Source organism: Mesocricetus auratus, unplaced genomic scaffold (genome assembly GCF_017639785.1).
Source record: "Mesocricetus auratus isolate SY011 unplaced genomic scaffold, BCM_Maur_2.0 Super-Scaffold_100010, whole genome shotgun sequence".
In the NCBI taxonomy this organism is placed as follows: domain Eukaryota; kingdom Metazoa; phylum Chordata; class Mammalia; order Rodentia; family Cricetidae; genus Mesocricetus; species Mesocricetus auratus.
Genome location: NW_024429194.1, coordinates 43,232,487 through 43,238,216, shown reverse-complemented (window position 1 = coordinate 43,238,216; position 5,730 = coordinate 43,232,487).

Sequence of the window (5,730 nt, the reverse complement as noted above, 5' to 3'; positions counted from 1 at the left end):
TGACCACATACTTAGACACAAAGCAAGTCTCAACAGATACAAGAAAACTGAAATAACACCCTGCATCCTGTCTGACCACCGTAGACTAAAGCTAAGTATCAACAACAACAGAAAGCTTACAAACTCATGGAAACTTAACAACTCACTACTGAATGAAAAATGGTTCAAGATAGAAATTAAGTAATGAAAGACTTTCTAAAATTGAATGGAAATAAATACATAACATATCCAAACTTATGGGACACAATGAAGGGGGTTCTAAAAGGCAAGTTCATACCACTAAGTGTCTACATAAAAAAGTTTGTAGAGATCTCATACTAGTAACTTCACAACACAAATGAAAGCTAGAACAAAAAGAAGAAATCAAACCCCAAAGGAATAGAGTACTAGAAATAATAACTTGGGACTGAAATGAATAAAATAGAAACAAGCAAAAAGATAAGGAATCAGCTGGGCATGTTGGTACATATCTTTAGTCCTAGCATTCAGGAGGCAGAGGAAGATGGATCTGTGACTTCCAGGCCAGCCTGGTCTACAGAGTGAGTGCCAGGATAGGCTCCAAAGCTACACAGAGAAACCCTGTCTCAAGAAACAAAAACAAAAAAACAAAAACAAAAACTAGGGCCAGATGATTTTAGACCAGAATTTTACCAGACTTTGAAAGAAAAGTTAATAGCAATACTCCTCAAATTATTCCACAAAAGAGAAACAGAAGGAATATTGCCAAATTTGTTTCACAAGGCCACAATTTCCCTGATACCCAAACAAGATACTCAACAAATAAAGAGAATTACAGACCAGTTTCCCATTATGAACATAGATGCAAACATTTTCAATAAAATACTTGCAAACTGAATCCAAGAATACATCAGAGATCACACACTATGATCAGGTAGGCTTTATCCCACTGATTCAAGGATGGTTTAACATATGTAGAATGATAAATGTAATCCACTACATAAAAGAACTGAAAGACAAAAATCACATAGTATTCTCATTCAATATAGAAAAGGCATTGACAAAATCCAACACCCCTTCATGTTAAAAGTCCTACAGGTATTAGGGATACAAAGAATATACCTCAACACAATAAAGGTAGTTTGCAGAAAGCCCATAGCCAATATCAATTTAAATGAAGAGAAACTCAAAGCATTTCCACTAAAATCAGGAACAAGACAAGGTTGTCCACTCTTTCCACACCTCTTTAATTAGTACCTGAAGTATTGGCTAGAGCAGTACGGCAACTGAATGAGATCAAGGGGACATAAATTGGAAAGGAAAAAGTCAAAGTATCTTTACTCACAGATGATGGTAGTATACATTAAGTATTCAAAAATTCTACCAGGAAAGCTTACAGCTGAGAAACACCTTCAGCAACGTTAGTTGATATAAAATTAACTCATAGAAATCAGTAACTCTCGCATATAAATGGAAAATGGACTGAAAAAGAAATCAAGGAAATAACACCTTTCACAATAGCCTCAAATAATATACAATATCTTAGGATAACTCTACTCAAGCAAGTGAAAGACTTGTGAGATAAAAAATTTAAGACATCCAAATTGAAGAATATATAAAAAGATCGAAAGACTCCCATGCTCATGGATCGATAGAATTAACATACTATAAATGACCATCCTACCAAAAGCAGTCTAGAGATTCAGTGCAATCCCCATCAAAATTCCAATACAATTTTATACAAAACTTAACAGAACAATTTTCAGCTTCATGTGGAAACAAACAAAACAAAGTCAAAAGGCTAAAATAATCCTAAAATAAATTGTAGAAGGTATCAGTATCTCTGACTTTAAATTGTATGACAGAGCTATAGTAATAGAAACACCATGGTAGTGGCACAAGAATAGTCACACGGATAAATAAAATTGAATTCAAGACCAAGACATAAATCCACACACCCATGGATACCTGATTTTTTTTTATAAGGAAGCCAGAAATATACACTGGAAAAACATACTCAACTACTGGTGCTGATCAGACTAAATGGCTACATGTAAAAGAATCCAAATAGATCCATACTTACCACCCTGCAGAAAACTCAACTCCAAGTGGATCAAAGACCTCAACATAAAACCAGGTAAACCAAACCTGATAGAAGAGAAAGTGGGGAATAGCCTTGAAATCATTGGCACAGGAATAGGGAAAGATTTTTTTACCAACAACACACTGTAACGTGTACCCTTTCCCACCAGCTTCCTGGGTCCCACCACTGTCTCAGTCCCCAAATAATACATGAGACACTATATTAATTATGAAGCTGTTGGCCATTTTCTATGGTTTCTTAATGTCTAGCTCTGACTTAATTATTAACCCATAATTATTAATATATATTTTTATAAGGACTTATCTTTCTGAGGACGCCATCCTGATGTGTCCTCTCTTCCTGGGATCACATGGCGACTCCTACTCTTGACTACATTTCCCAGAATCCTCCTTGACTCCTAGTCCCACCTATCTTGCTTCCCTATTGGCTAGCAGTGCTTTATTTATCAACCAATAGGACAACATATACACAGAAGGACTTCCCCCATTATCTCCTTTTTTCTATCTAAATAAAAAGAAAGGTTTTAACTTTAACATAGTAAAATATATAACAAGGAAGTTATTAAGCAAGAACTATAAATTCAAAATTTAGTCCTTTAACATTTATCAAGATTTAAAGAAAATATAATCTATCCTATCTTTGTGAGTCTAAAGTCTTATATGTAACTTACCTTTTATCATAACTAAGGAAAACTATAATTATAATTATCTGTCTTCAACTCCATCAAAGACCACAGAAGGATAATATATAAACACTAGAATTGACAGAGACATCTCACTACCTGGACAGTCACCCAAAGTTCCTCTGTAATGTTGAGGCTTCTATCTTTAGCCCATAGACCACAGTGTGTCTGGCAAACTTCTTAGTTGTTGGGGACTGCTAGAACCTTGAACAAAATGGAGTCTGTCAACCGTTTCTTGGCCTTCTGACTACGTGACTACTAGCACACATGCCCTTGAGACAAAGGAAAAGGCTAACCATTAAAGTTAAATTTACACAGGGCAGCCCACCCGCCTAGCCAGGGGGAAGTAACCCTTACAGAGCAATTGTCTTTGTTAACAAAATTATAGTGTTCTGCTGTACACTTCCTATCCTTCCCTAATTCTTGCACCTGACTTACACTGACAAGCATTTGTGGAATGTAACTAATGACTGATGGAAAATTACAGCTTTGTCTTTTACCGTATTTGGTGTATATTTGAATTGAGACTTGATTGGCATGCTTGTACCACCCCCTGAGGTCCTTCCTCTATAAATTCCAGCGCGCCCCAAAAAATAAAGGCTCTTGATCAGCGAACGTTGTCTTGAGCCTGTTTCCATTAACCTCTTGAAGTTCACTTTCCAGATCGGATCTGCTCGTGAAGACCCACTAAATTAGTAGCGACCCTCATCACCTCACCCCCGCAGGTCGGGGGTCCCTTCCCGGGGGTCGCAACTGGCGCCCACGTGGGACACGAGTTACAGACCACCGATCGGACGGCAGAGGCGCGACGAGTCCGGAGCCCACTCATAAGGCGTCAGGTAAGCCCCATCCGGGTGGCGCAGAGTAGGGTTAGTCTAATGACCTAGGTTAACACCGCCGTCCCATCCGTCCCGCGAAAATGGGGACTAGTATCAGCAAAGAAGCTAGATTTATTAAAGGAATTCAAGAAGAATTAAGAGATAGAAACATTGAGGTTAAGAAAAAAGATTTACTTAAGTTTTTGCTTTTTGTACATGAAGTTTGTCCCTGGTTTGTCATTACCTGCCCAAAAATAGTTTGCAGTACTTGGGAACGGGTCGGGGCCGAATTAACTAATTATTTCGAAACCAAAGGCTCTGAAAGTGATAAAAAGATTATGCAGCAGTATTGGGATCTCTTAAAAGGTATCATTGTTAACGCAAAGGAAAGCCCCCGAAATGAACAAATTCTTAAAGATGCCCAACAACATCTAGAGGTTGCTTCCCGAGGGTGCTCTCGTGCCAGCTCCAGAGCAAGTTCTGTCGCTGATCTTTCTAAAGATTGTTCCTCTTCCTCTGCTAACTCTGACTTTGATAAGCTTCCACCTTCTCCTCCTGATCAACCTACCTCATTTGCCCCTAAAGCTCGCTCTTCAGCCACCGGTGGCATCTACCCCTCCCTACGGGCTGTCGCCTCTGCTCCTACTGAGGAACCTCTCGATCCTGGGGATGCCCAGGAGCTAGAGGAAGAGGCTGCTGCCTACCTTCAGGCCTTCGGGCGCGAGGTCTCTCTGGCCAGGAGACCTCCTCCCTATGATCTTTCCTCGCTCCCTGATCCCCCTCGATCTGTTGCTCCCAAATACTCCTCCACTGTCGATTCTCTTGCTTCCTCTCTCGTTCAAGCTCTCAGCGACAAGTTTTCACAGCTCTTCTCTTCAGCATCACCTAAACTCCAGTTCCCTCTTTTTGGCCCTGAAGGGGAAGGAGCCGAACCGCCTCCCCCTACTAGACCTCTTCCTGCGGCACAGGGGCGACCACGCACTAGACAGGCAGTTCGAGCCGAAGAAGCGGCTCGCCAAAATCCCGACCCCGATGCCATTGAGCCAGACCCCACTCCTGATGAGGGAGGCACAGCGGGAGGATTAGACCTCCCTGACCGCCCTGTTCACGAACAGCTCTTAGAGTATAGGGTTATTAACAAAAAAGACCTACATGAGCTTTTCAAGGCAGTTAATACCTATGGCCTTATGGCCCCCTACACCTTGTCATGCCTTGAATCTGTGGGGGGCGGCGGAGTTGTCATGCCTTTTGAATGGAGGGGTGTAGCGAAGACCGCACTGAAAAGGGAGGTATATTTATTATGGGAAGTTGATTTTTTAAGCCGCTGCAAAGAATTAGCTGGAGGGGACAATGACTTATTCGCTCGTATCTCTGGTTCCGCTCCTTATGATAAACTTGCTGAGCAACGGAAGTTTCCCCGCAACCTCCTTGCCAATTCAGCCCTAGCTGCTATGGGAGCATGGAAGTCTCTACCCCGGGCAGGCACCTCCACGGCTCCTTTAGCCCAAATTGTTCAAGGCCCTGATGAATCCTATAGCAGTTTTATTTCCCGCCTCCTTGAAGCTGTAGAAAGAATTTTGGGTGTCCCCTCCACTGATACTGATAATACTTTAGTGAAACAGTTGGCTTTTGAAAATGCAAATGATACGTGCAAAAATATTCTTAGGGGAAATTTGAAAGGAAAAACTTTACATGATATGATCAGCCTATGTAGAGAGGCCGATCCCTTTGTTCACAAAATAACTAAGGCCCTTGTTGCTTTTCAAGGGCAGAACAAAGGAAAGACTTGCTTTCAGTGTGGTGCCCCTGGCCACTTTGCCCCCCGCTGTCCCCAGCGGCAGGCCCTAGCACCGCAGACAGGCAATTTGGCTCCCCGCCCTCCCCCTTGTCCTCGGTGCCGCCGCGGCCGCCATTGGGTCTCGGCTTGCCGCTCCACACATGACATTGAAGGCAACCCCTTGCCCCTTGTTCAGGGAAACGGGTTGCGGGACCAGCCCCGGGTCCCACAACTTACCAACTTTCAACCGGCCTCGGGGAACAGCCGGTCCCGCCACCAGTTTGGCCCTTACCAGCATTCACTACAAACCCCACCCCAGCCAGCACAGTTTGCAGCCCTGCAGCATGCACCAGCAAGCCAACCTTTGGTGCCTCGCAGTATGCTGCCCCCA